Below are 18,905 nucleotides of genomic sequence, written 5' to 3' on the forward strand. Positions count from 1 at the left end.
TTCTACGAAATTTACTACAGTTAGAGAAGTTATGACGAAGAAAACGTGGAACATAACGTCAAAAATTTGTGATGTATTTTCCATACTAGATATTTTTTATGATTTTTTCAATTAACTATATAAATTCGACGCTATATAATTTTCGTCGAAAATTTCATACAAAATATAGTATGAATTAATTTATGGATTTTGCCACGGAAATTTACCTTCTAATTTAGCGGCGATAATTGAGCATAGATAAATATCTTTATTTATTGCAACAAAGTTTTCTTCATTTATTTATATTTGCGACGGTTAATATTAATAGTGGATTAAATCGTCGCAATATCCGTCGCATATTTCCGACGATATTTATACGTCAGTAATTAATCGTCGCTAATTGAGCGTTTTTTTGTAGTGATAATCCCATTTGGATGGACTGTATTTATGGTGTCGTGACCTGATTTTTAGTAAGTCTATTAACAACTGTATGATGCATTAACAAAGGCCTCAAAGAGACATTACTAATTTTTAACCCCCCTGTAAGAGTCTATATTGATGACATTTACTAGAGTAGCTTCTAGTTTATGTTTGCTCAGTTTTTGTTTTGTTCTATTGTTATCTTATGCTTGTTTACTAGCAACAACACCCACAAGTGATTGGAAAATAACAGTATCTCTACATTATTTAAATGACAACCCACATCTATGATCCTCACTTAAATGAGGGTGTTCTTAATGAACATCGAACTTGAGGCCTCCTCCACCTTTTAGTTAAAGTCATCAACCATATCATAATGTATTTCAACAAAAGCCCTATTTAGAAACACTTATCTTTCCTGTGTAAGAGTTTGGTTACGATTGTGGTTGAACATTAACATCCTTTCTCTTCTTGCTCATTTGAACACGTTTAGACCATAGTTTAGGATTATTATATATCAAATAATCCAACAAATTTATCTACTAATAATAATAAGATGTATTTTATGTGTTCAATAAGGATGTTAAAAATGAACCAGATGTTGATTTGGGGCGATTTGTTAGGGCTGTTGATTACCAATGGGATGGTTCATACTTCGCCACTGTTGGTGCTCAACTAGACATTTGAGACCCAATAGGTATTAATCTCTTTTTTATCCCTTTCATCGAGCATTTGGATGATGTGGAAATCGATTGGCTGTTGTTTCGTGTAAATAGGTCCCGGCCTTTAAACAGGTTTTAGTGGGATAAAGACATAGTTATATTTTCTGAAGAACCAAATATTTTGGCAACATCAAGAAGGTAGGTATTTTTAGATGAATGATTTAAAATATGTATTGATTGAACCATATATAGTCTTATAATTTATGTTGATCAAATAGAATTGTTGGTTCACTAATTTTATTTTATTTTGGGTTTAGTGATCGTAGCATTGCGTTATATGATTTGTAGATGTCATCACTAGCTAGGATGCTCATTATAATGGTAATTTTTGTTATTATTTAAATTGTTTTTAATGAATAGAAAGGGATTTTTAAATGTTTTTAATGATTTTTTAATTTTAAAAAAATACAAACAAAATTAAATGGGTTTTAGCGACGCTTAAATTCATATTACCGACGCTTAAATAAGCGTTGTAAGAACTTGTGCCCACCCTGCTTATAGCGATGCAAAAATAAGGGTCAGTGATATTTTTGGCGACGCTTTTAAGGGTTGGCAGAAGTCTTTTTAAGAGTCGCCAAATGTCTTTTTTGTTGTAGTGCTAGTGAAGATTGCTTCGCTAGGTATTTATTTACGGAACTTGTATTAGTGATTATAGCGTTAACCAATGAAGATTGTTTCACTAAGTATTTATTTACAACACTTATATTAGTGATTATGGTGCTAACAGTAAAGATTGCTTCAGTAGGTATTTACAACGCAAATAAGAGTGAAACAAGTGCTACCTAATGATGCTTTCTTCACTAGGTATTTACAGCGCGAATAAGAGTGAAGCAAACACTACCTAGTGATGTTTTCTTCACTAAGTATTTACAGCGCGGATATGAGTGAAGCAAGCGCTACGTAGTGATGCTTACTTCACTACGTATTTACAGCATAGATAGGAGTGAAGGAAGCGCAACCTAGTGATGCTTGCTTCACTAGGTATTTACAGCGCGGATAGGAGTGAAGCAAGCGCAACCTAGTGATATTTTCTTCATTTCTATTTACAGGGTTTATAAGAGTTCATTTATGTGAATCTAACTACACTCACTGAAGGAATAAAAACAAAATTTTCCCGCTGCAATCCCACTTTTCACTTTCTACTCCCACTATTCACTTTCTCTCTCAACGATCATCATTCAATTTTCAAACCCTTGTATTATTCTTCTACTCTACGAATATTACTTCTGAAAATGTCACAAAACGATGACAACAACATGCTAGTGGAAGTATCCAACGCCCGAGAAATCGTCTTGGCGGTATGTAACAACATTAACGAAATCGTCACTGTATCCAACAACAACGGTGCCAACGATAAATCCGAGAGGTAGTTTATTTTGATTAATATTGTATTTCTATTATTTTCATTAGTATTACACCAGTTTATTTCATTTCATTTGTAAATTACTATTTTTTCTTCTTTTACTGAAAATTTTGCTTTATAGGGTTATAAAGAATAAATGTGAAAGGAAGAGGAATAGGAAGACGAAGACGAAGTCATCGACAACTGGTGAATCGTTTCTATTCTCACTTCTACAAATACTGCTACAACTACATCTCTCGATCAAGAAATACCAAATCCCCCCAAAACCAAAAAACGGAAAATAGTATATAAAACAAGAACAACCCCGAGTGAGCTTTTCAACATAATTCAAAAACTTAGTGAAGAATAGAAGGAAGTTGTCAAGGAAATCGGGTTTGGTTCTCTTCTTACATTGGGTGTCTCCAAGTGCCCTGTTCATTTTTCCAAACACGTAGTGAGCATTTTCGACCATGAGAAGAGTTCTATGTTATTGGCCAATGGTGATCACATGCTTATCGATGAAGACCTTGTCTAGTCTGTGTTGAACCTCGCTAGAGGGCCAATGGACATAGTCGAGTCCATTGGGATGGACATACATGAATTTGATTATTATTCATTCTTGAAGGTTTCGAGGGTAAGATGGGAGGTAAAGGAATCAACTTCAGCTCTTGAAACAAATTTTATGATAGCCAAGATATTAAGTAACACAAGTGCATACAACGATTTTAAAATTGACTTAGTTGTCTTTGTTGTCTCAAGTTTTTTATGTGTAGTTCAAAATTCATAATCCAAGTAAACATTTTTCAATTCTATTATATATCTATTTATATTGTGAATACTTACACGTGTATTATATTAATTCAGGTTCAAAATTCTCAAATCTTTAATGGATGTTGAGAACATAAAGAATATTAACTAATGCAAATTCACACTACAAGGATTGGTTGAAAGTGTCCGAAAATGGAAAACAAATCAAGAAAAAAAAATCCTATTTTGATGGACCTCTAACCTTTTTATTGGTAAATATTCTATTAACTTATAAGTACTCTCTTGTTTATGTTTTATAAATATTAAATGAAATGATTAGTGGCACCAATAGAGACAGGGGTCTAACTATTGATGACAACTTAGTACAAAAACGGTTTGATAGAAATCCTGTTAGGGATTTGTATCACTTTTTAATCTTCACAAACCCTTGTAAACTCTTGAACGATTCAAGGATTTTTGAAAGTGGGAACCAAACTTGCTAGGATTCAATCCTAGGTTAAAGTCCAATTTTGTCAATTTGGGCTCAGTAGGGTTTTGAGAGGTGCAATCATAGTTGAGGGTTCGGACTTAGGCCTAGGGTTGGGGTTAGGTGTTAGGTCTAATGCTAATTGGGGGTTCGACCCTAGGTTGGGCTAGGATTTGGTTTCGTCGGTCCTAGGCTAGAGCTAGGGTTTGGTTTTGTCGGTCCTAGTCTAAGATGAGACTAGGGGGTGTCGGTCCTAGGTTAGGTGTTAGGTTTAACGGTCCTTGGTTAAGTGTCAAGGTTAGTTTTATCGGTCCTTGGTCAAGTGGAAAGGTCGATCCTATGATAGGATCGGCTTTATCGATAGAGACGGGGGTCTGGCTAAGGATGATGGCTTATGAAAAACAGTTTGAAAAAAATCATGTTAGGGATTTAATTCGCTTTCTATTCTACGCAAACTTGTGTAAACACTTGAAACGGATTCAAGGCGGAATTGTTTACTTGGGTTTGAAGCACAAAATGAAATATAAAAAGATGACAGAAATGAAGAACACAACAGTTTGTTTATGGATGTTAAGAGAAACTCTCTTACGTCACCCCTTCTTCCAACCACCGGAAGGATTCACTATAAGATGAGAAGAATCAAATACAGTTTACACACACACTTAGCTCACTATTGAACAGAACACTTTCTGTTCAATTACAAGATGAAGAATATCACTCAGCTAAAGGTGCTTTGATTCTAGCTCTCTCTCTCTCGATTCACACACAGTACAATCAGAAAGAAGCTTCACAGAATAAGTTCAGTAAGCAAGATGATTGAGTAGTTTCTCTCTCTGTAAAATCAGATTGCTTGTTCGTTTGTATTCGCTTGTTCGTGAGGCAGATTGTCCGTTATCCTTAGTATTGATTAAATATTGAGCAGGAGCTAACGGTCGAATCTTCAAGAATGATACGTGGCACTCTTCCATTGGAAAGCCTCCATTGCTTGAATCTTCAAGAATGATAGGAGCACAAGGATCGTGGCCGTACATCACTGGTAGTGCGCCGAATATTCCATCACGGATGTACCTGCAAAACGGGTAATGTGAGGAAAATTCTCTTACGTGGCATTCCTTGATTGGATGCATATAGTTGTTGTACTAATCTTCACAAGAAAGTGGAGCAGAAGTAGGGTACAGCTATAGCACGTGGGTAGTAGAAATGCTAGATTCAAGCGTACTGCTTAAACTGAGCATTATACGTATTTCAGTTAGACGGATTGTGAAAATCAGTCTAATGAAATAGGTCATCTCCTTCTAACAGAAAAACGTCTATTAGACCGCCTGGTCTAATAGAATTAGACTCGCGTCTAATTACAATAACCATTAGACTAGCACGTCTAACTCCACTGAGTTAGACTGGCACGTCTAATTCCGGTTCTACCTTAGACTTGTCTGAAGGACTTAGACTCACGTCTAACTTTCATTAATTAGACCAGACGTCTAATTATTCAATAACCATTAGACTGGCACGTCTAACTCCACTGAGTTAGACTGACACGTCTAATTTCGGTTCTATCTCAGACTTGTCTGAAGGAGTTAGACTCACGTCTAACTTTCACTAATTAGACCACACGTCTAATTCCGCATCAATTAGACTGCCCGTCTAATTACAAATATATTAGACTACACGTCTAACTCCGATTAGTTAGACTGTACGTCTAATTCTGAATATAATAGACGTACGTCTAATTCCATTAGACTCACATCTAATTTCGTGTATTCATTAGACTTGCGTCTAATTCTTTACATTTATTAGACTACACGTCTAACTCCGATGAGTTAGACTGTACGTCTAATTCCGTGTATTCATTAGACTTGCGTCTAATTCTTTACACATCTATTAGACTACACGTCTAACTCTGATGAGTTAGACTGTACGTCTAATTCTATTAGACTTATGTCTAATTCCGTGTATTCATTAGACTTGCGTCTAATTCTTTACACATCTATTAGACTACACGTCTAACTCCGATGAGTTAGACTGTACGTCTAATTCCGTGTATTCATTAGACTTGCGTCTAATTCTTTACCCATCTATTAGACTACACGTCTAACTCCGATGAGTTAGACTGTACGTCTAATTCTATTAGACTTGCGTCTAATTCTGTGTAACTATTTGACCGTCTGTCTAATTACACGTCTATTAGACTGCACGTCTAACTCCGATGAGTTAGACTGTGCGTCTAATTTTATGCGAATGAAAATCAAAATCGGTCTAATGACCCTCATTAGATCCAAGTCTTATAACATATTGTCTCAATACACCTGTATCAAAACACATAAGTTATTTCATCATCAAAATATCAGTGGTTAAATTATTTCAACACTATGTCAAAATAATTTGACCCAACATCCTAGGTTAATGTTGTCTAGGTTTAGTTTGACCGGTCCTAAGTAGATTTCCTCGGTCAAGCTCCACGGTCCTGGACAAGTTTCCTCGGTCGCATGGCATGGTCCTAGGTCAGTTTCCTCGGTCCTAAGTCAAAATTTCAGGACCAGGTGTTCTTGTTTTGGTCCGAAATTTTAGAAAGACATAACTTTTGATTGGGATGTCCAAATCACAATCCGTAAGTTGTAGTAGGTTCATATGATCATGAAAAACAAAAACCCAAACATAAATCACGATTTTGGAGATCTTAAGACGATCAATTTCAAAAAACATCTTTTTTAAGTCAAAATTTGAGATCTTTTAAATTAGGCCATTTCAAGGCCTGATTTTTGTTCCATTAGCTTTGAAATGATGAATGTAGTTAATCCATACCAAAACAAAAACATCATTACATCAATAAAATGGTTTTTGAAGATTGAATCAAAATCTAACTTTTTTTCAAAACCAAATTTTATCAAACATGATCAAAAGGGTGAAACAGTCACTTGTGATTCATCCCTACATGTTAACAAACATATATAGCTACTAATTGAATCAACAAATCCAACATAGAAACAAGAACACGAAATTTTAAAAATCCAGTTTTTTAATTTTTTTTTTCAAAATTTTAATTTGATCAAACATTATTATAGTTACTTAGAAATCATTTTAACATGTTTAGAAACATGTAATGCAATACAACTAATTGAATCAACAAAATCAGATTAAAAATAAGAACACATAATTTTTAAAATTCAAATTTTCAAACTTTTTACTCAAATTTTAGTTTGATCAAACATGATCAAAATATTATTATAGTTGTATAAAAATCATTCAAATGTATATACAAATATGCATGACAACTATCTGGACCCACAAATCCATATTTAAACCAAGAACGTAGATATTTCAAAAAAATAGTTTTCAAACCAAATTTTCCAAAATTTTGTTCTAGGTTGAATTGATCGATTCTTTCTAGATATAAAGCTCATACATGATTCATATAATGATTCTTAACAAAAAAATTATACAATCAAGCATAAGAATACGATCAAACTGGTCAAACAATAAAATTTGAATATATTCAAAATTTTCAATTACAAATCAAAGTTCAAGGTTTCTGTAATCATACCAATAGTTGGAAAACATTCCTGGACAGTGTTGGAAGTGATCCAGAAGCCTAGATCGAATCTTGGATCACTAGAAAAAGTTTTGAAAAAACTATTCTTCGTCGGAAATTGCAGGTTTTCGATCGGGGCGAATTGAGGTGTAATTTGTGGTTATTGTTTGATGGATTTGTAGTAGAGGGGTAGGGGCTATTTATAGTGCCCGAATGTCGGGATGTAGAAAGTCAATTTGACTCGTCTTTGATCGCTGACGTTCTTATCCCTAATTCGTGATAGTCTTATCCCGGGGAAGATAAGGCTTCTAGATAAGAGGGAAACGTATGCACTGATGATGAGATCACGTGGGTGAAAATATCAACGGATTTGATCGCATGTGGACCTAGCTAGAGGTTATAGAAGAAACGCGCTGGTGAGGTTGCAATTTCGGTGACCCCTACATCCCAGAAAAGAAGACAGTTAAAACGACGTCGTTTCGCCTGACGTTGTCTGCATTCCGTCAGCTGTCAGCGGCTTGACTAACGGGGATAGTCCATCCCGTTAGTTGATCCGGTGCGGACGCACGCATGTGGTTCCACTACAACTAAGTGTCTGGCGCGCTCTAAGCTGTCGGATGAGATCTGGGCGCTCATCTGATGGTCCAGGATTCTGCTGCAAATTTTTAAACATAAAATCAGCTACACAGGATTATGCAATTATATTTTTATTAAAAGGTCATTAAAAATCAAATTTAATTCCTTTTAAACTTATTTTTTCTTCAAAATATTCACACAAAATATTTCTAGAATCATAATAACAATTATGATCATACTATATTTTATTTTGGAAATTTTTAGAATTTTACAATATTTTATTTAATTACTTTAAGCAAGGGATTTAAACATAAATCATAATTAAATTATAATTAAATATTTTTAACCCCTTCTTTGGTCTAATTTGGGTAAAATATATACAAATATTTTATCCTCAAATTAATTTTGGAATTTTGGAAAATTTCTTTAATTAAAGTTAATTATGACAATAATTAATCTTTAATTAGGTTTTAATTCCTTCTTTTAAATTATTTTGAATATAAAAATTCAAAATACTATTTTAATATTATTAAACATAATAATATTATTTTTCAAATAGGTAAGTTAAATTTTCATGCTTATAGTAATAAGTTTTATTTTTGAAAAATATAATTTATATAATGTTTAATTACTTTTATTTTCATTTTTTTATACAAACATACATTTTCATAAAAAAAAAATCAGGTTCGTCCAAAAAAAACTAAGTCAACCGATACTAATTAAAAAAGCAGTATTAGTGTAATTAATATTAACTAATATATCATGAAAAACATTTGATTTAAACGATATATATTATTTTGTAAATACCTTTCGTTATTTTATATAAATATATAAATATATCAAAATATTATTATTGATCAAAATTTAAATTTATTATGTTTAAACATTTTAAAATCAATTAAAACATAGTAGAAAAATATTATATATAAGAGTGACATAAATGACTACACATATCTACTTTAAATTAATATTCAAATTTATAATTTATTTTTTTATATTTAATTCAATTATTTATAATTTATTTCATTATTATTAATAAAAGTTGAGTATTTATTTATGAAAACACACAATGTTTATAAGATTTGGTTTATTTGGGTCAATTTTTTTTTAACAAATATAATTGATTTTAATTTTTAACTAAATAATTTGTTTTTGGTAACACATAAATTTTTTAGAGGCAAACCTTATATCTAAATGGATATAAGTGAATATTGAATCATCTAATTAATATATATATATATATATATATATATATATATATATATATTATATTATAAAAACAATTTAAAAGGAACCAAGGAAATCAGCTTTATTGTAAAATTTGTGTTGTTTAGGCATCACATTCGATATTGGTTGATTTTGAATTTTTTTTTTCTTTTTTTTTTATGTTTATATTATATTTTATGTTCTTTTATATTCTAATCTAAGATACTTTTATTTTGTTTTTCAAAAAAATATTCATAACATTTCTAAAAAAAAGGTTCAAGATCAAACAAGATTTAAGAGATTGTTTAATGTTGAATTATTTTATCCAAATTCTAAGTATCAAATTAACCTTTTTAACTATCTAATTACTCAAATTAACGATTAAACTATTAAATTTTAATTTTAATTTTAATTTTAATTTTAATTTAATTTTTATTTAATTTTCATTTTCATTTTCATTTTCATTTTCATTTTCATTTTTATATTAATTTTAATTTATTTTTCATTTTCATTTTCATTTTCATTTTCATTTTCATTTTCATTTTAATTTTAATTTTAATTTTAATTTTAATTTTAATTTTAATTTTAAAAGGCATTCTATATAATATTTTAACTAAACCCTTAAACATTAATTGATATGAGAATAATCGGATGACACTGAAGCTCCGAAATGTTTATACGGCTGCAATTTGTCTTAATATAATTTTGAAAAAAATATTACACTAATTAAATCAATTTAGTTTGTATTATTTTCATATTTGTTGGATGAGTTATGTATATCATGTATTAACTTTTATTTTTTTATTTCACTATATAAAATTTAAAAAGTATCAATGTATAATACTAGGAACATAAGTGACTTTTAAGATTGTAAAATTAGTAAAAAAATAATATTTATGACAAGTTTAATTAAACAGAAAAAATATAAAGTATTTGTTTTATTTTTCTTCTCATTCATTAATGTGAGAACATAAAATATACAACAAGTCATTATAAGAATTTAATACTAATATTATAAAAATGATTGCTAGCATGTAATAAATGTAAACAAATATATATTAATACAACTTTTTTTTTTTCTAAATCCAAAATACAAAAAAGACCATCTTTAGTTATTTGACAATTCAAAGAGGAGATCCTTTGCATATGGCAATTATAAGGGCTTGTTTGATTTGGTTTGGATAGTGATTATACAACAAGTCATTTATAAGTCAAATTTATTATATTTGATTTGGTTGGAATACGTGATCTAAAATATTTCTAAAGTTAGAAAACTTAGTATCAACAAGTGGCTGACTTCATGAAGCCACTTTTCGATATTAAGTTTTCTTACTTTAGAAATATTTTAGGTCTTTTAGATTTAAATTAATTTATTATGCATAAATTTAGGGGAATCTATTGGTCAACTGATAAGCCAGACATGTTGAAACAACTGTCTCTAACTCAACTAAATGAAGAGTCGGCTAATGACATTGTACATCAGACGAGGCTAAGCATAAGCAACTTGTAATTTCAGAAAAGTAATGACACTTAGGTGATAGCCAAAGACTACAATTTAAACTCAGATGTTACATTGTGCCAGTAGAACGCCTTCAACAGAGTAGTGACACTCAGCGAAAATACAAGACATGGGGACAACACGGTCTGTCAGCTGTCTTAGTGAGTATCAGACGACTACTCTTCGGATGAGTGGAACAACGTTTCAATCTTATCAATACTCTGTCGTATTCTCTCTCTTAGGATAATGAACAGTCACATTTTTAAAAATAAATATTTTCCTTTATTTTTTTTAAATAACATGAAGGCACGTGGTTGTCATGTTATATAAATGTGCGACCAACATTCTAAACGTCTCACCATTTCAAAAGTGATTAATATTCTCCCTCTTGCGATTTCCGATATAAACCCTAACACTAAAGCTCTTCATCTTTTCTCTGAAATCTCAAGCAACTGCAATGACTTCCTTCTCTCAAAACATTTTGCAGGTAGACTTCGAGTCTGTCGACAATATTGGGATCCCAAAGATAGTGGAGATGTTTCGAACGCTAGAAGCGTCCAAGCTGAATAAGTTCCTAGGGGGACCCAACAGTGTGCAAGAACTTGAGGTACGCTAGTTCTTTTCAACAGCAAAGATCGCCGGGGACAAAATCCAGTGTTAGGTGAAAGGCACTGAGATCATTGTTTCCGAAGAGGCGTTCTCTGAATAATTTGAGCTTCCGACGGAATTCCGACGGAAGGGCTCACCGTATTCGACCAAATACCGGTTGATGAGATTAAGGAGATGCAGACGGTTGACTCGGAAGTCTATCAACCCATTCTTAATCATGGAAAGTAGAGGCTGATGAAGCCAAAATATTGTCTACTCAACAATGTTGCGAAATCCCTTCGCTCTAAGGTGGGGTCCTTCGGTGTGTACACAAATGACCGTTTTGAGATAACGGCGTTCATCACCAAAAGAATGGCCATCAACTGGTCATTGGTTTTATTCACAACCCTAGTGTCCATTGTGAGACTCCCAAAGAAGCACCATACTGGATTTGTTGTGCAGATCAGGAGGCTACTCGAGCACCTCAAAGTAAATGCAGGGAAGGGAGTGAACGTCCATCCATCTAGGATTCTGACCATTAGAACGGTCAATGCCTACCTTATCATGTTAAATGGGGTGCAGGACTCCAGCCTTGAAACATCCGTACAATAGTCGAGCGGACAGTCAACAACCCTCTCCAAGAGATCAACAACAGGAAGGAGAAGGAGGTTAATCCTTGAGGAATCCGCTGAAAGCTCAAACAACCGAATCTTCAACTCAATAGAAGAGTCTGCCGAGACGGCTTCTAACGCAAATAAGGCAAGGCTGGAGGACGCAACAGCACAAGAGGAGGACTCTAATGTAGTGATGGAAGTAAATCCTACCACAATCATTGTTTTCCCTAGCTTCATCAAATTACTTTGCAACATCGAATCACTCTGCAGCAACAACTGAAATATTCGAAGACGATTATGTAGAGGCTGAGTAGTTCGAATTCACATCTACAACACTAAATCATGTGCTTTCTCCTCAATCCTCTCCATCTTCTAAAGGGCCTGATCTAGTTGCTGACAATTTAGTAGCCATATCAGAAAGTGAAAAGTTTACTCCCCTTCATATTACCAGCCGTCTTCCATCATCAATAGCCGACTCCTCATTCAGTAGAGGAGTCATCTCAATGAAAGGTGGATATTCGTGGCCTCATCTAGGACTCCCTAGCTCCCATTCAACAAAGCATTGCCAATATCCTTGGAGAAGTGGAATCTCTTAGGGAGCGGGTGTCAGATGCCTCGTCAGCATCAGCCTCGATTGTCTAGGCCAGGACAAACTCCTTGCCCAGGTCACGAAGGGTAATATTGAGATTATAATAATCAAGGAATCCTTGATCAGGCTCAAACATGTAATGAACTATTTCCTCGGCGATTTCAACAGAGAATTCTCCTCGAAGATCGACACTATCGGAATGCAAATTGCCGAAGTAATGGAACTCATTAAGCAAATAGGGGATCAGCGATCAAGGGTTGCTGATGTTAAAAAGGGGGAAAATAGCAGAGGATGAAGAGTAGTGAGGAGGAAACCTGGAAGAGAAAGCTAGCAAGGAAAAGAAGCTAACTAAAGGCTCAACAAGATAGTAAGTTGATCATTAATCATTGTGTAAGTTGAACAGATAGTTTTCTGTTCAACAAGATAGTGTGAGAGCTAAAAGTTCAGACAAACAATTGTTAAGACATGTGATATGAGTGAGTTTGTGTAGAGGCTATACAAATCAAAGTCTTCTAGTGTAATCCTTCTAGAAACAGAAGAAGGGGTGACGTAGGAGTTTTATCTCCGAACATCCATAAAATCTTGTGTTGTCTTTTCATTGCTTCATTTAGTCATATATCTTCCGCTTTAAATCCGGCAAGCATTTTCCTCACTTGAAACCGTTCAAGAGCTTGCTACGATTTTTTCAGGAATAGAAACTAATTTTCAATCTCTAACAGGATTAAAATCGCATTTAAGTGAAAAATAGAACAACAATATTCAATCCCCTTCTACTGTTGTCATCGATCCTAACATAGAGGATCTCTTTATAGCCAACTTTGGTCGGTTGATTGTCCAAGTTGGCCGAATTTGGACAAAATCATTTATGGACTTGTCACTTGCTCGTCGAATGCTATCATTTTGAGGAATATGACGAGCTACAAATGTAGGGGAAATTATCACACGACTACTATGATCATTTCCATTTTTTAACTTTTCGTTTTGGCTATGTAATAAAGAAGTTGGACTTCATCGTTATTCAAGGAAACCAATTGTTCTTATCTGGATGTTGGGAGAAAGAAGACGAAGCCAGACCACCAACGCGTGTTTGAATACTTCGTGGAGCTCCATCAGCATTCCAAGATGCCATCGCGTTTTGTGTTTTGGCCGTTAGTTTGGGCGTCAGTCTGGCCGTTACCTCCCTAACACATCTCTCATTGGTATAGACATATTATGTCGTGTTTAATTTGGGTCAAACGGCTTTGGCCTCTTTTGACCTTCTCCTTTCTCTTTTTTTCTTTGTTACACAAAATTAATTAATAGACACGTAATTTATTTTTGTCTATTTTATTTATTATTTATTTTTTTTATATTTTATGGATTTATTTTAAGAGAAATGATATAGAGCGAGAAAAATATTAGCAAGAAATGTATGGTGAATGATGTATTAGTCTTTGAATGGATTAAAAATTTAATAAGAGAGAATTTTCAGATTATTAATCCACTAAAGAAATGACACATCATTCCTTACACATTTCTTGTCAATATTTTTCTCGTTCTCTATTATTTCTCTTGTTTTAATTATTTTAGAATAAATTAATACAGCAATTTTATTAAATAATAATTTATTTTATTTTTAAATTCCTTAACGGGCTTATAAATTTATAAAAATAATTTTAATGAAAATAAATGTATAAATTTGATGAGTAAAATTTAATATTATAATATTATAGATATATGAATAATGTTTCTTTATATTAATAACCATTAAAATGCAATAAAATAAATAATCAAATACTATAGTTTGTTGAATAATATTTCCTTACATTAATATCTAATTTAATACTATCTTTGTTTATATTTATACCTAATTCTTTTCTTTTTAGTAATAAATCCTTAGATTATTATTTAAGCTTTTGTTTTATAATTGTACCTAATTTAATTCTATCTTTCCTTATATTAATACCTAATTCTTTTCTTTTTAGTAATAAATCCTTAGATAATTATTTAAGAATTTGTTTTATAATTGTACCTAATTTAATACTATATTTCCTTATATTAATACCTAATTCTTTTCTTCTTAGTAATAAATCCTTAGATAATTATTTAAGATTTTATTTAAATTTTAATATTAATTTAAGTAATTATTATTAATAACCTATAAATGAAGAGGTAATAGAATACACACATTCATAGAGTTACACAATGAAAATAATACTGTTTATAATATTACCGTCACTATTATTCACAAATATTTACGGGGAGGGTGAAGATTGCAAAGATTGCCTCGATCCCTGTCTTGGAGCATGTGAGAATTATACGTATGGAGATTTTTGTATTAAAAATTGTGAGGATTTATGCCGCCGTAGTTGCCATAGGAAAATCAATGTTACCTGTAATTCTTCAGCATTCAAGTTTGTGCCTGCTCCATCCAACAAATCAATAGTCATAGTTATGTAACATTCAAGTATATTGGGCACAAACTAATTATTAATAACGTTTCAAATTTTATTAAGATAATTTAGTTTTCTTACTATTTTTGCAGGTGAACCAAAACCAAATGAGTTATGAAGTTTAAGAGTTTTTAAATATCTTTTATTAAATTGAATGACTTGTTAAACTAATAAATAAATAAATAAAACTATAAGAAAGTTCCCCAAATAAAAAACATTTTTTAATGAATAAAATTACATAATGCAAAGAAAATTATGCTAGCTAAGCAAGGTGTTTTTTCTTTAATTATATTTTTCTAATATATATCTCAAACTTAAAACATATTTTTGCCCTTCTTCCAAATATAAGGGCACAAAATATATAGGGGTTCTTAATCATGTAAAAAATAAATAAATATAAAAAAAATCGACTATATAATTTGAACGGATGAATATCGCATTCTAGGTGGACTCACATAGTATAAATTTTACATAAATGAATATAATAAATAATTGGAATTTTAGATAATCAAAATAGACAGAGAATATAAAAATAATAATTAAATAATAAAATATCATATTATATATTAATATATAATAATTTCTCTAGTAATATTCTAACATGAAAAATAAAAATGAGAATTTTACAATTGTATATTTAAATATAAAATAAAAAGTTATTGGTTTGTGTTATTTGGTTTTTATTCGAATTTTGTTTATTAAATTTTGAGAATAATTTATTAAATATATTTTATATTTTCATACCTTTTTAATTGTAATTATAAAATTAAATTTTTTTTCTACACATATTTTATTTATTTAAAAAAGAATAACTATTCATTGTGCATTTCACACTTGAAAAAAATAATAATAACCTATTATAAGAGACTAATTAAAGTGAATTAAAAAAATTAATATTTTCTTGAATATAATTATGAAAAAATTAATATTTTCTCGAATAAAATTATTAATTCATAGTTATTACGAACATTCTATCTTAACATTGATTCACACATAAATAACTTTTATAAGACGTGTTTAGTCGACACATTATAATTGAATAATTTAAATTATAATAAAAATATATATTGAAATAAGTTAGAATATCTATATTTTACCAAGTTTCAATTATTAGACAAAAGGAGTTTGGATTGTTAAACATTCACAAATAATATATATATATATATATATATATATATATATATATATATATATATATATATATATATATATATATATATATATATATATATATATATATATATATATATATATATATATATATATATATATATATATATATATCAGTCTGGTTCCTCGCTACCGCTGAATAGGGTGTTTCCTTATTCTGGACTAATAACAATTCAGCATGATTATTTTAATATTAAATTAGTGGTTGTGTTGAAAGGAAAAGAGAGATCCGGAACCCAAATTTATTTTTGGGTTCATCTGAAGCGTAATGTAAAACTGAATGAAGAGAGGCGTTATTAGGTGAAGCTTTCTTCAATTTACTATATTTTATAAATATATATGTTTTTAAATTTTTTTTTTATGAAAAACCACTAACACATTAAAGTAAATACCTTTCAGCGTTAATGTAAAAACATTTAATCCTTAATATATACTCTATTCGAGAATTATTAATGCTTAAAATAATTATTCGTTAAAATAATCCTTAATAATCCTTAATATATATATAAATTTTTATGTAAAACCAGTAACACATTAATGTAAAACCTTTATTCGTTCATGTAAAACATGTATGCGTTCATTTAACACTACTGGAGAATTAAATAGGGTAAATGAAGATTCCTTCACTAGTTATTTACTGCACTCATATGAGTTAAACAAGCGCTAACTACACAACAACAAAAACATATCTTAGGCGACCCTTATATGTCAACGCATATTAAGCGTGGTTAAAAAAAAAAAAAAAAACTAAACTTTGGCCGACCTTTATACATACACCAACCTTTATTAATTTTTTTTTATATAAATAGAGAATTTCATACTTTAACTATTATAAATTTTAATATTTTTTATTTTTTAACATTATAAATATTTTATTTCATTATTTTAATATTTTAAATTAAATTTGACTTATAATTTTATTAACATTAAAATTTAATTATTAATTTTATTAATATTAAAATTTAATTATTAATTTTTTATAACATAATTATTAAATTTCATTATTAATTTTTTTATAAACATTTGTACTTTAATTAATTATTATTTAAATTTAATTAAATAAAAAATAATTCAAATTAAATGTTATATTAAATTTATGAATAAAAATTAACGTAGAATTTTTTTTTAAATTAGAAACCAATATTCTAATTTCTTTTCTCTCTTAAACCCTAATCAGACCCTCGTCATCAGACTCACTGCCCAAACAAATGGAAGTCGCTCACTTTGAGTTCCCTTTCTCTCGAAAAATCACACTCTGAATTGATTAGAAGAGAAGATGAGTTCTTGTTCTACAAATGCCAGCAGTGGTAGCGTAGAATCAAAGGGCGAATTCACAAACACAAAGAACAAAACTTAGCGGACAGATAGAGGCGTCAGATCGTTCGTTGCGCTTCATGTTGTTTTTCTCCTGGATCACTCTACAATTTCTTTCTGGTTCGTTACCTTTCTCATGTTCCTTTCTGTCAATTGAGTGATTCACACACTAATAACTGTCCATAAGTTTGAACTTTTTCAACTCAATAATGATTTACTAACTGCTACTTAACTACTAATTGAATTACTGAACTTCTAACTGAAATGTTGAATTACTAACTGAAAGCTGAACTTCCAGCTTATTTACTATCCTTGTTGACGCTCCAGGGTTAGTTTCCTTGGAATTACACATTTTTCATTTTATTTAAAGAATTTCTCAGGAGAAAACCTTATTCTGACTCTTCAGTATTATGTAGTTCTGGTGAAAATTGCATCATGGTATATTTGCCCTTTTAGAAAGTTAATGTATAAATATGTGTTTTTTCCATTTTAGAAGTATGATGATTCTAGTATGAATATTCATCTCATATATTTTGGGATATTTTAAATAATTTATTGCAGGAAAATGGCTCTGAAGAATCACAGATAAGAACTGACGCCATCTTTGGCAGAATCTTCCCTGATCCATCTAAAGCAGAAGATGGCCTTCACAAGCTGATCTTGTTGAAGGATTGTGGAATTTATTCTGCATTAGAACATATGTTAGATGAAGGGGTTTTTGAGAATTATTTAATAACAAGAGTAAGTTATCCAATCAGCGTAGTTCTTTATATTATGTTTGAGGTTACATTTCAGTGCAGTCGTTCTTCCTTGAAACAGTTTATTAGCTAAGGACATAAAGTCATGGTTTTGACTTGATCACTCATGAATTTCAACAAGGCAAAAAGGAAGAACTATGCTTGGATAGAATTATGTTTTGATGACCCATCCCATGCCAATACTTACAGCTTCATAAGTCTTAATCATGTAGGATGATGGAAACAACGGACAGCAATTAGTGGGACAGAAAATAAGATTATGGTCGCCGCTTGATAATTGGTTAGCATTTGCTTCTCTTAACTCTTATTCTTAGAAAATGGTTCAATGACCTTTTGTGATAGTCTTAAATTTTGTTCTCAGCTATTTCTCAGCGGATGTGGACGTGTTAGATCCTCAAAATAAGAAGCATAAGGTTTTTGCCACTCTAAATTCTTAATTGCTGGAAAATGGGTATATATCTGTGCTTCATGCATAGATAAGGAATGGATTCTCTTATAAAATAAAATGATAAAATTTCTAGTAATGAGATATTCTCATCCGTGGAAAAAACAGGATAAAAGTTCTGTTCATCCTGTTATTATTAGTGATTATGTAATAAGCCTTTAGAAAGTATTCTAGAAAAAAGAGTTGCAACTATGCTTGATTTGGTTTAAATAAAGTTTCACAACTATAAAACATTCCACACAGCCTAAATCCTAAATCCTAAACAGCTTAAAAATAATTCCAAATCAATTCAATAGCTTTATGGAACTGTTATGCAAATATTTATATATCTCTGAAAGTCACTACAGAGTGCAAATTCCCAGGGTTGCTTCAGTCCAGTCCTTGTGTAGTTTTTCTTCTTTTAAATGGTCACGAAGGCTCAAACCCACAACCATCCAGTCCTTGTGAAGTGCTCTGGATATTTTTTTTGTTACTGCCTTTTTTATGTTC

General features: G+C 30.9%; 1 long non-coding RNA gene across 1 annotated transcript; it reads left to right on the forward strand.

The window, feature by feature from the left end:
* Nucleotides 1-17,110: 17,110 nt before the first annotated feature.
* On the forward strand, nt 17,111-18,649 carry LOC124918241. The gene is made up of 4 exons (XR_007097355.1): nt 17,111-17,333; nt 17,775-17,954; nt 18,184-18,251; nt 18,333-18,649. It is a non-coding gene; the product is annotated as an uncharacterized LOC124918241 (long non-coding RNA).
* Nucleotides 18,650-18,905: the final 256 nt, after the last annotated feature.

The sequence above is a fragment of the Impatiens glandulifera genome, unplaced genomic scaffold, assembly GCF_907164915.1.
Source record: "Impatiens glandulifera unplaced genomic scaffold, dImpGla2.1, whole genome shotgun sequence".
NCBI lineage: Eukaryota > Viridiplantae > Streptophyta > Magnoliopsida > Ericales > Balsaminaceae > Impatiens > Impatiens glandulifera.